Source organism: Helianthus annuus, chromosome 9, assembly GCF_002127325.2.
Source record: "Helianthus annuus cultivar XRQ/B chromosome 9, HanXRQr2.0-SUNRISE, whole genome shotgun sequence".
Taxonomy (NCBI): Eukaryota; Viridiplantae; Streptophyta; class Magnoliopsida; order Asterales; family Asteraceae; genus Helianthus; species Helianthus annuus.
The window spans coordinates 188,358,843-188,379,350 of NC_035441.2; the positions used below are offsets into that span (position 1 = coordinate 188,358,843).

A 20,508-nucleotide genomic window follows, 5' to 3' on the forward strand; every position below is an offset into this window, starting at 1 on the left:
TAAACTATTTGAACTTATAAGACGGCTTATTCAAAAGTGTTAGCATTGCCTTTTAAAAAATAAAAAAATATATAAGAAGAATTATTCATTGTAAATTCCAGTGTTAAAAATTAAAGTCTGTAACGGCCTAACGGGCCGGGTTGACCTACATCATTTTTACCAAGTAAAGGTAATGCAAAAACTAGTTTTAGTTTTAATAAAACGATATAAAAGTAGGCTAGCTAGAGTTGAAAAGGGAGGAACGGTGTCACATGAAGCTGGTAAATATAAATTTGTACGTGTTTTATACATGTATTTGACGTTCGAGTGACATCATAAGTTTTTGACGATAAAACATATAAAAAAGTTGAACACTACTCTTTTATCCATTCAAGTTAAGTTGAATATAGGAAGATGTTGACGCTGAAAAAAAAAACTTCTAGATCAGCTATTGTGATTGTATATATATTGTGTACATAGGGAATCTAAATAAATTTAAATGACATGCTAACAAACTTGAAATTTGATCTTATTGGAAAGATTAAGATGAATGTGATTATATTCTATTTGACCAAAAACCCAAAAATATGACACTCAAAGAAGACAAATGATGCTTATGAATTCAGGGTTGAACAAAAGATACCCATTATGTATTATTAACTCTTGATGAATAGTTTTTAAAAGGCTTAGTTTTGTTATTCAAAAAGAGGTAGCGGCGCTGTTTGTTGTCCGTTTACCAACTATTTCGATATAAATTATTAGAACTAAAAAGTACCGACGAAAAAAAAATTTAAATAACTGTATAGATACATACATATAATTCTCAACATAATATTGTTTCTTTAATAAACACGAATCATTAAAATTATAGTAATATTATATTTATTTTGATTTATTTTAATTTGATTTGTTTTTAATTGAAAGAGTAGTAGTTTATTTATTTTTATCGTAAAGTTCCTATAAGAATATTAAAAAAACACATATTTTTTGTATCATAAACTATTCGAGTATTTGATATGTCACCAACCGAACCGATTTCATAATATTATATTATATTTCTTTTGATTTATTCTAATTTGATTTGTTTTTTATAATTGAAAATGAATAGTAATTTATTTATTTTTATCATAAAGTGCCCAAAAGAATATTAAAAAAAAAAACATATATTTTTGTATCATAAACTATACAAGTATTTGATATGTCACTAACAGAACCGATTTCAATAAAACAACATCGGCACTAACATCAATAGTATCAGAACCAATGTTCTTTTTATGGTTTTCAATTGATATAAAATGTGTATCATTTTCAGCATATCACGACTTTATTTTTTTAGATTTCTCTTTCAGCAACTGTAGTGAATCTCGGCACTGGAACGAACTAAACCGATACCAATTGAGTTCCCGTCGCATAGCGCGGGAGAAAACCACTAGTTATAATTATATGTACTTTTGTCAATATTACCATTAACGTATTTCTTGATATAAAGTTTGTATTATATTGTGTAAAATTTAAGATATTATACTTACTTTAAAAATCTATAAACTTGACATGAAAAGGTAACATGAACATTATATTGCATATTCCTTATTTGGTTTGATTTGGTTTGGTTTTTGGTTTAGGGTACAAATTTTGAAAACTGAATAAATCGAATCGAATAAACCAAATAAACCATAAACCGAACCGCGACCTCTAAATGACTGAGGTAGCTAAAAAGGCTACATATGTCGCTCGGACAAAATATTTTGCTTACTATATATTTAGAAACTCGTATATCAGTCGTTATAAACCGCACATCAATATTATCCTTTCACTGAATTATTGATGATATGCAATCACACCTGTCTTCTTTTAAATTATTGGTATCACAATATAAATAAATAGTTTGAAACATCTATCAACTATAAAAGAAATTAAATTTGGGACATGTGTCACTCAATAAGGGTTCCTTTGATTAAATGGGTGGCACTGGATGCGGATCTAAATCCTGACCCAAGAACAAACATCTGGTTCCTATATAATCTTTTATAACCCGTTTCGAAGACCTATTTTCCATCTCCTCCTCTTTCCCTTTTCATCTTCTATGTGAAAATCGTCAATCAATCGAGCTATCATCCCTTTTCATCTTCTATGCAGAAATCCTAATGTCAAATCTCTCAGACATGAAAACATCTGGATCCCTTCCAACCGTTACGCACCGTCAGTCCCTCTGGCAAAGTTTCAGGTAAGATTTCTTTCTTCTTCGTCTAATGTTCAACTTAGGGTTTTATTATGGTAAGATTTGTTCATCTTGCAATCTATTTGTTTGGCGTTCCAATCTTGTGGAATTTTATTGTAAATGTTAATTGTTTTTTCTAAGTGATATAAATGTAACATAACATACATAACCAGCATTCATATATGTTCTGTTTTGATCACTTAATTTGAAAAAGTTTATTTTTTTTAACATCTCTATGTTCTAGATCATTTCTATAATTTAGATACTCAACCCTACCCATGTGTGGACCTAGCCTTTGGCCAGGGTGGGCGGCCGCACCCCTTGAAAAAAAAAATTTAATGTATATTTTAGGCAAAAAAACCCAACCGCACCCCTTGAAAATATGGTTGAACACCTCATCCGCACCCCCCAGCAAATAATTTTTGGATCCGTCACTAACCCTACCATATTGTGTGATTGGCTAAAATCCTAAATTCCGTGCGGTTTGAAGCTACGACAGGATAACTATTTAGGGAAAAATTTTTAAATAGGAGCCCAAAATGATGGATTTTGAGCCATATATGAATCAGTGTGTTCTATTTTCTAATTTTTTTTCTAATGTGAATTGTGATCATGTTGTTCGATAAGTCAAAGCATGAAGAAACAAGCAGTTTCCTTGCGAAATAGAATTTGATATAATTTCTTTTGAAACCCTTTTAATGAGTTAGGAAATAGGGTCCTTTTTAGTTCTCTGTGTTTTGCATATGAAGTGTGAGAACGTGCGATTGTTATAATATTTTGGACATGTTTTTGTGTATTTCTTATTGTTATTAAGATCCCGTTGTTGTTTTTCTCTGTTGTTAACTTTGTTTAGGCTTTTTCTGTTGAAATCAGAACAGAAAGGCTGCATTTGGAACATATAAAGATGAACTTATACGCCAACTTCGTGAAATATCGAAATCCGAAACAAATGTTGATGGTAGTCAAGACATGATTAAACCAATAAGCGAGTTTCTGCCCACACAAAACTTCTAACATAGACATGGCTCACGTGTATTTATTTGTTTGTGATAAAAGGGAACTAAGTACTCAGATTACAAGAATGCGAGGTTGTTACCTGATGACCAATAAATCAACATCTAACCTAAACTCTCCTATGATATCTCGATTGCCAACGACACCAAGAACGTATGGTTTAGAATAAGATTAAAACATCAATCAACAATTTACAAACAAACATAACACACCATAATAAACAAACACAAATTGCAAGTCAATTATTCTAGAAATACGAACAAGAACACAAATGTCTCAAACAAACCTTCAATCTAAGATGATCACCAATAGTTTAGCCACTCATGCCTTGGTAAATCATCATCAAACACATATCAATGTTCATAGGAATCAAAACACAAGCACAATTGTTTCGAATCATGTTTTTCACCAACAAGAAGCCAAAATTCGCCTGGAACTGCTGTGGAAACGGTTGGGAATGATTGGATGTGAAAAGACATAATAAAACCCCATTAAACTCGACAGTTACAAGTTTTGCGCAAGTCAGCGTCGTAACCTACGGCGCCAGCCGTAGGCTATGGCACCGCCTAGAAATGCCCCCTTTGTTGTTTTTCTCAAGTCTTCATTGTTCCTACTTGCTTCCGTCAAGTTCGAGATCCCATCCGAGCACCATAAAACCACGTATTTATACTCTTTTATACCTGCATCGTCAAGCTCACCGTAGTTATCACATTCTAACATCTAACCAAATTAAGCGTGAGATATTTATCGTTTTATAACATTTAAGGGTTGTCCTACGGACCACCCGTCAGCAGGGATGAACACCAGCTCTACAACAGTGTTTGCCATTGATGGTTACTAACCACACCCCGATGAAGCGACCACGTCACACACAATGGCAACCAATTGTTGTATATCTTTTTATTGGTTTTTAAAGGATGGTTTATGCAAAACTAAGATCCCAATATAAATCACAAGCATATAATAATTTAAAAACACGTAAAAATAAAACTTGCAATTTTACATTTTCGGCCTTGCTTCCTACCAGAAAACATTAGGATATAACTAATAGTAGATTAGTAAAGCTTACAATACTCAAACTTATATGATATTTCTCATCATATCTTTAATGAGGTATCCAACCGAAGTATATGATGAACCACCCTCAACCACTGTTGCCCTGCTCATATTGCTCATCTCTTTCACTTTTGCTCTCATCTCGTTATCCTCCATTACACTTCTTATCCCCCTCTCTATCTCCTCTGCCATCACAATGACCGTATCGCCCTCCGGATTTATCACATTGATCTTATAATCCAATTTCAAGTCAACTGCTAGTCCCAGATCCACCACCATTTCAAACGCATTCATCTGTTGCTCACAATATATCGGCAATGTAGTTGTTGGTACACCAAACCTGTCACACCCCGATTTCCACGTGTCTCACCGGTGGGCCCGGTGGGGGATTACCGTGACGATGTTGGCAACAATATAGTCAAACCACACAATTATATAATGCACAGCGGAAGCATAAGTTAAATATATAATTTCAACCTCTGATTGTAATATCAAAATGTATTACAGAAGTTGAATATCCACAGTGGATCGTAATTAATCATAAAGTATTGTTCCATCAGATACTGCAATCAAGCTTGCGAGGCTTATCCCGACGCTAGGGAGCTAATACCAGCCAATTACGTTTAGATACCTGCACTTAATCTTTTTGGGGAAAATACGTCAGTTTACACTGGTAAATACATTCAACTGACACATTTGAAAATGTTTATTAAAATTGATTTGAATGCACAAGGCACAAACTCTTTTATAACTTGGGAAAATTCATAATGATCTTGTGAACGTTTTACATGTTCTTTTATGCGTTCAGTAGCCCGGGTCGTGCCGGGTTAAAGATTTATAGACACACCACGTTTGCGTAAAACCGTAGTACAGAAACCAACGGCTACGTCTTTTAGTTTTAATGTCGACACTTTATACCGGGTGTACGCCTACACCGGGATGTCGATGGTCGTGGCCATTTCGTAAAATGATGCCAAGGATATCCGGGACAACGGTCATTAAACCCCCCAAAGGCTTATAAGCAACAAAACTGTTTAAATGAGCCGATCATATTTAATCAATTAACCACCTAAGCGATGGAAGTATATAATGCTCAATCAAGCGGTATTAATATACCGTAACCCAAGCCCATATAGGGGAAATAAGTCAAAAGTATTTACCTTTGCAAGTATTAATCCTTAATTTAGATCAAGTCACCGATAGCTTTTACTGGGGCTCCTAATCTGGAACGAAGGTTTTTAATTAACCTCTTAGAATCCTAACTGTCCTTGTATTAGCCGTAGCTTAAACCGGTTGATTCCGATATATAGATATGGTTAATTCGCACGAAAAGGCGAAAACCGAGAATGGAGTATGATTTGGACCCAACAAGTTCAGTGACTTGTTTTATAAGGGTTTTTAGTTCATACTCTGGACTTTGGGGTTCAAATAGTATAATTTGACCCATATCGGCTATTGCACGAAAACTAGTTCCGTGGGCCGTACCGTGTGCGCAAATAGGCGAAATGGTTAATCCATAAGAGTCGTACGCTTATTTCCTAAGTCAATATGCCTTAAAAGTATTTTGGTATCAATAGGATACCTTCCGTAATGCCCGTAACGAGTTTAAGTTAATATTATGCCCCGTAGGGGCTTTTTGGTCATTTTAAAGACTTTAAAAGGGATTTTCGAGTTCTACAGGAAATCTGAGTTTCCCGAACAGTTTATAAAGCTCAAAATACTTTATTTATTATTTAAAACCAGTAGCAACTGGAATCGGGTCAAAAGACCTTGTAGAACTCCCGTTTTGGCCAAAAAGGGCATATTCGGTATTTACCGAACCGTAGCCATAACCGCAGGTTATGAGCAAGGTAAAAATTATTAAAAAACTTTAAAATTCCCAAAATATTATTTTACCACAGTTGGTAAAAGTTCTGGTGACGAAAACTTGGGTTAGATGGGCGTTATGCTAATTGCGCCGTTAATTGTAAAACTTTCTTAAAAGTGCGCCTTTTAGCATAACTCTCATTCTAGACCTCGGATTGACGTGAAACTTCAGGGACATGCTTATAATTTAACAAGCAAGGTTTTGGTCCGTTCACGTGTTCGAAATACTCGTTTTAATTTTTAAAAGGCCGTTACGGTCAACTTTTAGGCGAATGACGGAATTGCGTAAAAGACTCGGATAACTCATGAACCGACCACAGAGGCTTATACCAACATGTGACCTGGTCCTAAGAGAGTCCTAAGGTATATTTATACCTTACTAAAACGGGTCAGAACTGAAGTCAAAGCAAAAGTCAAACTTTTGCGACTTTCGGCTCCGAACCGGTTCTATATAGTAAATGATCGATTCAAACGAGCGCAAACATGTTTATATACTTATTATCATGTTTTATGATTATCAAAACAGGTTCCATAACATATATATCACAGATTATGCTTAAATTGCTAAAATAGCTTTCTGTTGACTTTTTAACCGCACGTTTGACTCGATAATTGACATAGTTAGAGTGGTGATCAGGGGGAACCATTTTAGAGGTTTAATACCCATATAAATACCAACTCATAACCACTTTTGATTCGTCATAAGACTGAACCATTTGCAAGATATTGTAATGACAACCGTTAGTTACGACGGTTGAGTTTTTAGCTAAGAACTAAGCAAAAACTGAAGTATGAATGATCAAAGTAACTTACAGAAGCTAAGGCTTGAATATATAGCAGAGAAGAAGACTTGTATGCCTTAGAAATAGTCAGATGAGAGTGTTTGTGTTGTGGTGAACTTATGAACATATGCCTTGCTATTTATAGCCAAAGACCAAGCTCAAGATCACTCCACATCACTCTACAACTGAAATGGGATGAATGGCATGTGTCCTAGGGTGTATGGGTCGAGTAGGGGGCACCCATGCTGCCATAATTGATCAAATGATCGTTCAAAAGTGCCAAAAGCCAAGTAGTTACAAGGTTTCTGCATCTGGGCACTTTACGCGGCCCGCATGGGAGTTCCATGCCATTTTAACGCGGGTCGCCTAAAGTTCAAAAATCAGACGCGAAATAGAGGAGGCTCGCGGCCCGCCTCAACTTATGTTGAAACCTTACGCGGGTCGCCTAAGGTCATATTTTCTGAATTTTTAAATCTTTTTTGTAATTATTACAGAATCTGGCCATTAATAACGAAATCTTTCGTAATGATTCGCCTGACCTTTCGGTTTTGAAGGGGTAACTTTGCGGTTTGGCCCTCGGTTATTTACCGATAGGGGCCTCGTGTTAATTACCCGCATTATTAAGTCCCCGGTTTATTTATTATTTATATTGGAAAGCCTTAACTTTCACTGTTGACGCTTTTAACCCTTCTTCTACGAATTTGATCGTATCTTTCTTGTTTCATATCGAAACTTCGCGAAATTTATATATATTATTTTAGTGAGGGTATAATACCGTTACAAAGTCTTGGGAACGTTAAAGGGTCACTCAGAGGTATTATTAAACATGTTGACACAGTTAACCCCTGTAGTTTGTAATCTCTCACTTTCTTCCGCGTTTTATATTTGTACGATCTATAATTTATTCGTTTGAAGGTTTAAGCATTATTTAGGGATACTATACAGTATATTTACCTTTGTTGACATTTTATAACCCTCGAATTTATATACTTTCAAGGTTTGTCAAAATTAGTCCTTTATTCATTATAGATGCCACGTGTAAACAAATGACACGTGTTAACACATCATTGGACACAAAAATTTGAGGTGTTACATCCTCACCCCCTTAAAATAAATCTCGACCCGAGATTTACTCAAATAAGTAGGGGTATTTTTCTTTCATTGTAGCTTCGACTTCCCACGTATATTCAGGACCTCTACGAGCATCCCATTTGACTTTAACGATCGGTACGTGTTTTCTGCGAAGCTTCTTTACCTGTCGATCCTCGATCGACAAAGGTTTTTCTATAAACTTTAAGCTCTCATCTATGTGCACATCTGTGTGTGGAATCACCAGTGATTCATCGGCGAAGCACTTTTTGAGATTGCAGATGTGGAATACATTATGAATTCCATTGAGCTCTTCAGGCAAGTTTAGTTTATAGGCAACTGATCCGACTCGTTCAATGACCTCAAAAGGCCCTATGTATCTCGGACTCAGCTTGCCCTTCTTGCCGAAACGCATCACCCCCTTCCAGGGTGACACCTTAAGTAATACTTTTTCACCCACTTCGAAGTGAAAATCCTTACGCTTTGGATCAGCGTAGCTTTTCTGCCTATCGCGGGCAGCCTTGAGACGTTCCCGGATCTGGACAATCTTGTCCGTTGTCTGGAAAACTATCTCTGGTCCCGATAATTGGACCTCTCCTACTTCCGCCCAACAAACAGGCGATCTACATTTCCTACCATATAATGCCTCAAAAGGCGCATCCTTTATGCTGGTGTGGTAGCTATTATTGTAGGAGAATTCGATCAGGGGTAGGTTTTTATCCCAGTTACCACCTAAATCGATCGCACATGCACGAAGCATGTCTTCCAGCGTTTGGATAGTACGCTCACTTTGACCGTCCGTCTGTGGATGGTAAGCCGTACTAAAATTCAAACGCGTGCCCAAAGATTGCTGGAAACTCTTCCAGAAGTGTGATGTGTATCTAGTATCCCTGTCGGAGATAATAGACACAGGTATGCCGTGTAAGGCTACAATCTTATCAACATAAAGTTGGGCTAACATATCGGAGCTATATGTCTCCTTGATGGGTAGAAAATGAGCTGATTTAGTCAGCCTATCGACTATGACCCATATTGTATCGTTTCCTTTCCTGGTTTTGGGTAACTTGGTTATGAAGTCCATAGTTACGCATTCCCACTTCCACTCGGGAAGTTCAGGCTGTTGTAGCAAGCCAGACGGCTTTTGGTGCTCGGCTTTGACTTGAGCACAAGTCAAGCACTTTGCTACATGGGCGGCCACAGACTTTTTCAAGCCTATCCACCAATAATTTGCCTTTAAGTCTTGGTACATTTTATCAGCACCAGGATGGACTGAGTATTTGGAACTATGGGCTTCCTGGAGAACAACATCTCGTAGTCCCCCATAAATCGGAACCCATATACGTCCATTCAGCCTAAGAATTCCATCCTTGCTAAGAGTCAACTGCTCCGCAGTTACTCCCAGCTTTTCATTAGGATAATTAGCTTCCAACACAGCCTCTCGCTGTGCAGCCAAAATCCTTTCAATCAAATTATTTTTAACTTCAATGCTCTTGGCATTGATTCGAATGGGTTTTACCCTTTCTTTCCTGCTCAATGCATCGGCGACTACATTCGCCTTGCCGGGATGGTACCTGATTTCGCAGTCATAATCATTCAGGGTTTCCATCCAACGGCGCTGTCTCATGTTCAACTCCTTCTGGTTGAACAGGTGCTGGAGGCTTTTGTGATCAGAATAAATCACAAATTTAATACCATAAAGGTAGTGCCTCCATAACTTCAGTGCAAATACAACGGCACCCAACTCCAAGTCATGGGTGGTGTAATTCTTTTCATGCACCTTTAATTGCCTTGAAGCATAGGCAATCACCTTGCCTTTCTGCATAAGCACACACCCCATGCCCGTGTGTGATGCATCGCAGTAAACTACGAATTCATCTGTACCTTCCGGTAATGTTAACACAGGTGCGTTGCTTAGCTTCTGCTTCAGTATTTCAAAGGACTCTTGCTGCTTCGGGCCCCAAATGTACTTTTCTTTCTTCTTGGTCAAGGAAGTCAAGGGCGCAGCAATCCTTGAAAAATTCTCAATAAATCTCCGGTAATATCCTGCTAATCCCAGGAAACTACGGATCTCGGTAGGCGTCTTTGGCTCTTGCCAGTTCATGACTGCCTCTACCTTAGCGGGATCCACTTGGATACCACGCTTACTCACAATGTGTCCTAAAAACTGGACTTCTCGTAGCCAGAATTCACATTTCGAGAATTTGGCGTAGAGTTTCTCACGCTGTAGTAATTCGAGAATGCAACGGAGATGCTTCTCGTGGTCATCTTGGCTTTTAGAATAGATCAGGATATCGTCTATGAAGACTATGACGAATTTATCTAAATACGGCTTGCACACGCGATTCATGAGATCCATGAATGCAGCCGGTGCATTTGTGAGCCCAAAAGGCATCACTAGGAACTCGTAATGACCATAGCGAGTCCTAAATGCAGTCTTGTGTACATCTTCATCTCTGACCCTTAGTTGATGATAACCCGACCTTAAGTCGATCTTGGAGAAGTAGCTTGCTCCTTGCAGCTGGTCGAACAGATCATCGATCCTTGGTAAAGGATATCTGTTCTTTATGGTAACTTTATTCAGTTCTCTATAGTCGATGCACAACCGCATCGATCCGTCCTTCTTCTTTACAAATAGGACAGGAGCTCCCCAGGGAGATGAACTAGGTCTGATAAAACCTTTCGCCAGCAGTTCATCCAACTGGGTCCTCAGTTCTTTCATTTCCGTTGGCGCTAATCTGTAAGGTGCTCTTGCTATCGGAGCTGCTCCAGGAATGATGTCAATTCTGAACTCCACTTGTCTATCTGGTGGCAAACCAGGTAGTTCTTCAGGAAAAACCTCGGGGTATTCAGAAATGACAGGAAGATCCTCGATCTTCGGCTTTGGTTCTTCAATTATCACCTGAGCCATGTAAATTACACAGCCTCTGTTCAAACACCTTGAAGCTTTCAGCATAGAGACGTCTTCGGGCAATCCGTAATGCGTATCCCCTCGAATGGTAAGAGATTCACCACTCGGAGTCTTTAAGACTATTTGCCTCTTGCCGCAAATGATTTGGGCCTGGTTATGGGATAACCAGTCCATGCCTAGCACGATGTCAAAACCCGCAAGTTTGAAAGGAAGTAGAGATAAAGGAAAAGAATGGTTCCTAATGGATATTTCACATCCTTCTAGAATAGTAGAGACGGTTTCTATCGTGCCGTCTGCTAATTCTACTTCGTATTTCACGTCAAGGGTTTTGATTGGCATATTTAGTAGTTGGCAAAATTTCTGGTCTACAAAGGACTTATCAGCGCCAGAATCGAACAGTACTCTTGCAAATATATTATTTACGAGAAAAGTACCTGTAAGCACATTGTCGTCCTTGACCGCTTCCTTTGCATCCAAGCGAAAAACTCTCGCATTCGATTTCTTCGTCTCTTCTGCCTTCTTGGCATATTTCGGGCAATTACTCTTTATGTGCCCCTTTTCATTACAATTAAAGCAGGTTGCATCCTTTATCTTTTTGCACTCCACTGTCTTATGATCCTTGGACTTGCATAGTCCACAGGGTGGAGTCCTTTGTTGCGACTGCGAACCAGACACAAACCTACACTTCCCGGAGTGAGGTTTCTTGCAGACCTTGCAGTAAGGTCTTCCGTCAGCTTGCCCCTCCTTCTTTGCCTCCGACCCTCTCTTGCCCTCACCGTTTCCACGGTGCTTTTTACCGGACTTTCGTGAGGTATCATCCTCACGCTTTCGCTTTTCAGCCTCCTTGCTCCTTTGTGCCCTCAGACGGACAGCATCAAGTGTAAGAGACAAGGAGAGGTCAGTAACTGACCTGAAGGTCGTCGGCCTAGAGGCCTTTACGCTGGCCTTGATTGCCGGCTCTAAGCCCCCAATGAATCGGGCAATTCTTCTTGGTTCTGGTGTCACAAGATATGGCACCAGGCGTGACATAGTGTTAAAGCTTGTCAGATAAGCTTGACAATCCAGGTTTGTCATCACCAGTGAGACAAAATCAGCCTCAATCTTCTCAACCTCGTGCTGAGGGCAGTAGTTTTCTTTTATGAGGGTAATAAACTCCCCCCATGACATTTTGTACAAGGCAGACTTACCTGAAGCCTGCACCAGAGCTCTCCACCATGCCAGGGCCTCGCCCTTGAATGACTGGGACACAAACTTAACCACGTCCCTCTCAGCGCACCCGCTGATGTCCACAATCGTGTCCATCTCGTCCAGCCAGGTGATACAATCAACCGCACCCTTTTCCCCTGTAAATTCACGGGGCTTACATGATACAAAGTATTTGTAGGTGCAACCCTTAGCACTGGACGCATCAGTATATTCTCTATCGCGGTGAACGCTATGCTCAGTAGACGAATGCTTGTCGTCATCTTTCTTGGGTTCAGAGGGTGGTTTGGAGTGTGTCTTTGGTTTAGAGGGTGGTTTTGACACAGATCTGCCTTGAGACTCAGTATTTTGACGATCAATAGCTGCCTGGACAGCATTGTTGATCAGAGCCTTTAGCTGTGCGCCTGTCAAATGTACTGACGCATTGTCATAGTCATCTTCATTCGTGTGGCTGTTCTCTCCATTGGGATCCGCCATCGTAACTTGAATCTGTTACAGAAGATAACAAAATTTTACTTTAGGAGATTATTATGTGATTGTCTTTTATGACAATTTGTCAACCATGGTACAGAGACCATATTCGGTTAACTTATTAACTCATTAAATATTAGGATTTGAATATATCCTATTTTAACTATATAAATAGTATCGGCGGCATAAAGCCTAATCACGATGATGTTTTATAATACTAGCCGAGATTCCAGAGAATCAAAGGCATAGAGAGTTGAACCGTAGTTCTTTTATCTCTTTCTGACAGAGAGTCATAGACTACTACTGCCTTTTGTCTTATAAGACAATTATTATGGCCCATAGGCACTACACCTCTAATGGATGTCTTAATATGGTTGGCCCGTAGGCACTACATCACTAATGGATGTTTTAATAATACTGGCCCGTAGGCACTGCATCACTAATGGATGTTTTAATAATTCTTGCCCGTAGGCACTGCATCACTAGTGGATGCTTTAATATGTTGGCCCGTAGGCAATGCATCACTAATGGATGTCTTTTATAATACTGGCCCGTAGGCATTGCATCGCTAAATGGATGTCTTTATAATATAGGCCCGTAGGCATTGCATCGCTAAATGGATGTCTTTATAATATAGGCCCGTAGGCATTGCATCGCTAAATGGATGTCTTTATAATATTGATCACCTTTGTTGGTGATTTAACCCACGATCTATATATCATTTAGTTGGGTTTTGAAATCCTCAAAGGATTATTGTATAAGAATGACGTGCGTGATTATAACGAATCACATCTGCCATGAATGTTAACATGCGTACAGAGGTTAACAGGGAATCAGAATCTTTTCAGCTAGGTCGTACCATCTTGACTGATCTTAAAAGACCCCAAGCTAGGTTTCACCCCCTTAAGATTCTTTATTAGGCAGATCAAATGTAAAAGGAATGGTTTTGATTTATTTTTATATATATTAAAACAAAACTCATAACATACATTCCAAAATCTCAAATACAATTACATATTGCCCTAAACGGGTCTTTCAATTAATACATACCTCCATAGAGGCTTTAAAATAAGTGACAAGTCCACGCAGGGACTAATATAAGATAGGTGTCCATGCAAGGACTAAAGATAAGTCCACGTAGGGACTGAAATACGATAAGTTGTCCACGCAGGGACTTATTTCAAAGTAGAAATTACAGTAGTACTACTATTAAGGGCTAGTGGTCACGTTTCTTCTTCTTGCCCTTTAGTAGGTTCGCCAAGCCCTTGAGAAATCCTCGGTGGCTTTTCTTCTCTTCCTCGAACTCTCTCTCCACCCGATCTAGTCGATGGAGTATTTCTTCCTGTTCAGGAGGAGAAAAACGTGGTTGCGGCGCTTGATGCGGAACTGGAGGTCTGGGAGGTATTGGATACCCATGAGCTGAGTAATCCGGTGGTCCCATGCTTCCATGTGCTCCGTCAGGGTAGCGCGCATTGTATCTTGCCGACACCACATATGGGTCGCGCTCATAGCCGTAGTTGTATTGTGCTTGTGACGGTTCAAACGGGTTGTAAGCCGTTGGACCTGTGTAAGCTGGTATGGGTTGGTCATACCCAAATGGTGGCGAATTTCGTGCAGTAGGTGCGGAGTTCGCCTCCTGTATAGGACTTGAAGGTCCTTCTTCTTGTAGTGGCGGATAGTGGCTACTACTAGAATGTCGAGGAGTGCTGAAGTGGTTACCCCCTCCTCCTCGTGTAGACATACGAGCATTGGTCCTCCTACGCCTCGGCGGATCAGGTATTACTGGTTGTGCCGGTGGCGGAGGTGGTGGCGTAACTGCCTCAAAGCGTGAATCCTCAGAGGGATCCTGTGGATGTCTCGGTTGTTGTGTATGATGAGATGGTGTGTTGTACCACTCATGTCGGTCAAACAAGGCCATAAAGCTATCTGGGCCTTGATACTGCGGACCATGATATGAAGATCCATCGGATACTTCTATCGGATGCGTGGGCGTACCACGAGCTGGTTCAGTTGGATCCTCATCTTCCTCCATGGGATCTTCAGAAAAATGGTCTTGTGGCCCTAGTGGAACAAAACCTGAAGGTTCCTGTATGTAGTCAGCCGGATTAAACTGAGCTACGTAGTATGGACTAGGGTCGTCGTAGTTTCGGTGCGATACCGAACGTTGTAGAGGTATGAAGGAAGGTTGTGGGTTGTTGGGATTATTTTCTGAATCTGGCCCAAAGGAGTGCCGGTAGGATGGCGTCGAGCTGTGCGAAGTGGAATGCCTCGCGGGTTCGTAAAGATCTCTTCGTCGTTGTGGCTCTTCGCTCCTTGTCATCGAAGGATGTCTTGTACCAGATGGTCCAGCTTCTTGATCGTGATGTGTCACGATTTCTCCTCGGCCTCTTCTTCCCCTTCCTCTTCCTCGGAATATAACAGGTGGCATTTTCCTGCTCCAAAACTTATTAAAATCAAATCGAAAAATAAAGACAAAAAGGAGTAATAATCCGAATTTGTCCTAAGTTATTGTCTAGACTCAAGTATGTGCAATTGTGTCACTGAGATTAAACACATTAGGTTAGTGTTTAATTCACTCAATGTTGGCTCTGATACCAACCTGTCACACCCCGATTTCCACGTGTCTCACCGGTGGGCCCGGTGGGGGATTACCGTGACGATGTTGGCAACAATATAGTCAAACCACACAATTATATAATGCACAGCGGAAGCATAAGTTAAATATATAATTTCAACCTCTGATTGTAATATCAAAATGTATTACAGAAGTTGAATATCCACAGTGGATCGTAATTAATCATAAAGTATTGTTCCATCAGATACTGCAATCAAGCTTGCGAGGCTTATCCCGACGCTAGGGAGCTAATACCAGCCAATTACGTTTAGATACCTGCACTTAATCTTTTTGGGGAAAATACGTCAGTTTACACTGGTAAATACATTCAACTGTCACATTTGAAAATGTTTATTAAAATTGATTTGAATGCACAAGGCACAAACTCTTTTATAACTTGGGAAAATTCATAATGATCTTGTGAACGTTTTACATGTTCTTTTATGCGTTCAGTAGCCCGGGTCGTGCCGGGTTAAAGATTTATAGACACACCACGTTTGCGTAAAACCGTAGTACAGAAACCAACGGCTACGTCTTTTAGTTTTAATGTCGACACTTTATACCGGGTGTACGCCTACACCGGGATGTCGATGGTCGTGGCCATTTCGTAAAATGATGCCAAGGATATCCGGGACAACGGTCATTAAACCCCCCAAAGGCTTATAAGCAACAAAACTGTTTAAATGAGCCGATCATATTTAATCAATTAACCACCTAAGCGATGGAAGTATATAATGCTCAATCAAGCGGTATTAATATACCGTAACCCAAGCCCATATAGGGGAAATAAGTCAAAAGTATTTACCTTTGCAAGTATTAATCCTTAATTTAGATCAAGTCACCGATAGCTTTTACTGGGGCTCCTAATCTGGAACGAAGGTTTTTAATTAACCTCTTAGAATCCTAACTGTCCTTGTATTAGCCGTAGCTTAAACCGGTTGATTCCGATATATAGATATGGTTAATTCGCACGAAAAGGCGAAAACCGAGAATGGAGTATGATTTGGACCCAACAAGTTCAGTGACTTGTTTTATAAGGGTTTTTAGTTCATACTCTGGACTTTGGGGTTCAAATAGTATAATTTGACCCATATCGGCTATTGCACGAAAACTAGTTCCGTGGGCCGTACCGTGTGCGCAAATAGGCGAAATGGTTAATCCATAAGAGTCGTACGCTTATTTCCTAAGTCAATATGCCTTAAAAGTATTTTGGTATCAATAGGATACCTTCCGTAATGCCCGTAACGAGTTTAAGTTAATATTATGCCCCGTAGGGGCTTTTTGGTCATTTTAAAGACTTTAAAAGGGATTTTCGAGTTCTACAGGAAATCTGAGTTTCCCGAACAGTTTATAAAGCTCAAAATACTTTATTTATTATTTAAAACCAGTAGCAACTGGAATCGGGTCAAAAGACCTTGTAGAACTCCCGTTTTGGCCAAAAAGGGCATATTCGGTATTTACCGAACCGTAGCCATAACCGCAGGTTATGAGCAAGGTAAAAATTATTAAAAATCTTTAAAATTCCCAAAATATTATTTTACCACAGTTGGTAAAAGTTCTGGTGACGAAAACTTGGGTTAGATGGGCGTTATGCTAATTGCGCCGTTAATTGTAAAACTTTCTTAAAAGTGCGCCTTTTAGCATAACTCTCATTCTAGACCTCGGATTGACGTGAAACTTCAGGGACATGCTTATAATTTAACAAGCAAGGTTTTGGTCCGTTCACGTGTTCGAAATACTCGTTTTAATTTTTAAAAGGCCGTTACGGTCAACTTTTAGGCGAATGACGGAATTGCGTAAAAGACTCGGATAACTCATGAACCGACCACAGAGGCTTATACCAACATGTGACCTGGTCCTAAGAGAGTCCTAAGGTATATTTATACCTTACTAAAACGGGTCAGAACTGAAGTCAAAGCAAAAGTCAAACTTTTGCGACTTTCGGCTCCGAACCGGTTCTATATAGTAAATGATCGATTCAAACGAGCGCAAACATGTTTATATACTTATTATCATGTTTTATGATTATCAAAACAGGTTCCATAACATATATATCACAGATTATGCTTAAATTGCTAAAATAGCTTTCTGTTGACTTTTTAACCGCACGTTTGACTCGATAATTGACATAGTTAGAGTGGTGATCAGGGGGAACCATTTTAGAGGTTTAATACCCATATAAATACCAACTCATAACCACTTTTGATTCGTCATAAGACTGAACCATTTGCAAGATATTGTAATGACAACCGTTAGTTACGACGGTTGAGTTTTTAGCTAAGAACTAAGCAAAAACTGAAGTATGAATGATCAAAGTAACTTACAGAAGCTAAGGCTTGAATATATAGCAGAGAAGAAGACTTGTATGCCTTAGAAATAGTCAGATGAGAGTGTTTGTGTTGTGGTGAACTTATGAACATATGCCTTGCTATTTATAGCCAAAGACCAAGCTCAAGATCACTCCACATCACTCTACAACTGAAATGGGATGAATGGCATGTGTCCTAGGGTGTATGGGTCGAGTAGGGGGCACCCATGCTGCCATAATTGATCAAATGATCGTTCAAAAGTGCCAAAAGCCAAGTAGTTACAAGGTTTCTGCATCTGGGCACTTTACGCGGCCCGCATGGGAGTTCCATGCCATTTTAACGCGGGTCGCCTAAAGTTCAAAAATCAGACGCGAAATAGAGGAGGCTCGCGGCCCGCCTCAACTTATGTTGAAACCTTACGCGGGTCGCCTAAGGTCATATTTTCTGAATTTTTAAATCTTTTTTGTAATTATTACAGAATCTGGCCATTAATAACGAAATCTTTCGTAATGATTCGCCTGACCTTTCGGTTTTGAAGGGGTAACTTTGCGGTTTGGCCCTCGGTTATTTACCGATAGGGGCCTCGTGTTAATTACCCGCATTATTAAGTCCCCGGTTTATTTATTATTTATATTGGAAAGCCTTAACTCTCACTGTTGACGCTTTTAACCCTTCTTCTACGAATTTGATCGTATCTTTCTTGTTTCATATCGAAACTTCGCGAAATTTATATATATTATTTTAGTGAGGGTATAATACCGTTACAAAGTCTTGGGAACGTTAAAGGGTCACTCAGAGGTATTATTAAACATGTTGACACAGTTAACCCCTGTAGTTTGTAATCTCTCACTTTCTTCCGCGTTTTATATTTGTACGATCTATAATTTATTCGTTTGAAGGTTTAAGCATTATTTAGGGATACTATACAGTATATTTACCTTTGTTGACATTTTATAACCCTCGAATTTATATACTTTCAAGGTTTGTCAAAATTAGTCCTTTATTCATTATAGATGCCACGTGTAAACAAATGACACGTGTTAACACATCATTGGACACAAAAATTTGAGGTGTTACAAAACCACAAGCTCTCTATCATTGAGTTCCACCCACAGTGGGACACGAATCCCCCCACTGCTTCGTTTGCCAACAACGACACCCGCCGGGCCCATCCAATCACTTTCCCTACTCCCGAGGTGCGCTCGAGGAAACCATCTGGCAACACTACTCTCGGATCATCATAATCATCTTGGAGCACTTCAAATGATTTCTCTTGTGGAGGAGGTCGGCGTACGGACCACACAAAACGATGACCACTACGTTCTAAACCACGTGCAATCTCCTTCAACTGGGCCTCGTCAAAGCATCCCATACTCCCAAAACACAACAACACCACTGACGCCCATGGTTGACTGTCCAACCACCTAAACACATTCGTGTCATCGGCTTTTCCAGCTACACTGTCTAGATTGAGTAAGGGTCCCACCGGATACACGGGTGGGAAGTTAGTGCCCGAAAACCAATTGATCGCGTGTGTTTCCAACTCCAAGAATGTATTAATCAAGATCCCTTTAGCCTTTCTCATGCTCCCAATAGCACAAATCAGAAAGTCCAACCCGTCTTGCTTCTGGTACAGCTCCGGAAAAACCCTCATGGGCACCGGATTAACAAAGCTCGGAATAACTCTCACTTTCCGAGTTAGCCAACTCCAAAAGATCTTGCTTCTGATCCACATATAGTGTCTCAAAATGCAACTTAAAGCCAAGAAAAGCAGCACTTGAGGTGAAGTACACATATGAGGGAAGATTAAATTCATTAGCAACATCTATCATGCCGGTGCAGAACCAGTCAGCGACCAACCCAACCACCCTACGGGAACTGCTTTGATTTATCATCTCTTCCAATATATTTTTGACATATTTGCAATGACTGTTGATGAACTCATAAAAGGACATCAAGGGAGCTTTGGAGTCGAGTTTTGGTGGTGTTTGATCTTGAGGGAGTTTGATGAATCGAATTCGTTCGATAGCTTTTTTAGCCAATGATTCGATGTAGGTTGAGAGAGCCAACATGGATAAAGGAGGGTTCATGAGAAAAACGGTTACAGAGAGGCTTTGATGACGGTTCACGAGGACTTTTGCCATCTCCATGGCGGACATTATATGACCAACTGCTGGTGCAGGGATGAACACAAGCTCTGCAAATGTGTTCTCCATTAATGGTATATTTAGAGTGCTTGTTGTTTATCAGCTTATGTTTGATTCCCTATATATAAGAAATATTTTTATGACTATTAAGGTCATTGCATGGCTGCCAACATTCAATCTTCTGTCCATTGAGACCATTTTGTATATCATAAATTATTCAATTCTATTGTCTTTATTGTTTTTTGAACTATTATAGTTTTAACTTAATATATACATTAAGCTAGTAAGTTTTTATGAAGTATAATACCCATGCTATATATCTTTCTAAATAAAATTTAATATAAATAATTAAAGTAATATAATTTACATTCAAGAAAAAAAGTAGATCAAATACAAATCATATTTTGTGTACAAACTGTAAGAACCATTTAAAAAGTATCATGTGGCATCCAACCAATTATAGAGAAATGGTAAAATAATCACCTAAATAGCAATGTTTTTAAAACCGGACCGGACAACGAACCGGTCATCTTACTGGTTCACTGGTCGGACCGGATTTACGAACCCGATGCCAATATATAATTTATAAATATATAATATAATAAAGAGCAAACTTCTGTTTTGCTCCCTGTGTTTTGGTTATTTTAACGGTTTTGCCCCAAACCTTTAAAAATAGCCATTTTATTCCCTGATGTTTTGGTTTTGTTGCCAGTTTGCTCCCTGCGGGGAGCAAAATGGAAAAACAAACAATTTGGATGGAGTTAGAGGCGGGGAGCAAACTGGCAAAAAAAAGCTAAACATCAGGGAGTCAAATGGCTATTTTTAAAGATTTGGAGCAAAAACGTTAAAGTG

The 20,508-nt window shown here is 39.4% G+C and overlaps 1 pseudogene; it reads right to left on the reverse strand.

Moving 5' to 3' along the window:
- Window positions 1-4,175: 4,175 nt before the first annotated feature.
- Window positions 4,176-19,736, reverse strand: LOC110880262 (annotated as a pseudogene).
- Window positions 19,737-20,508: the final 772 nt, after the last annotated feature.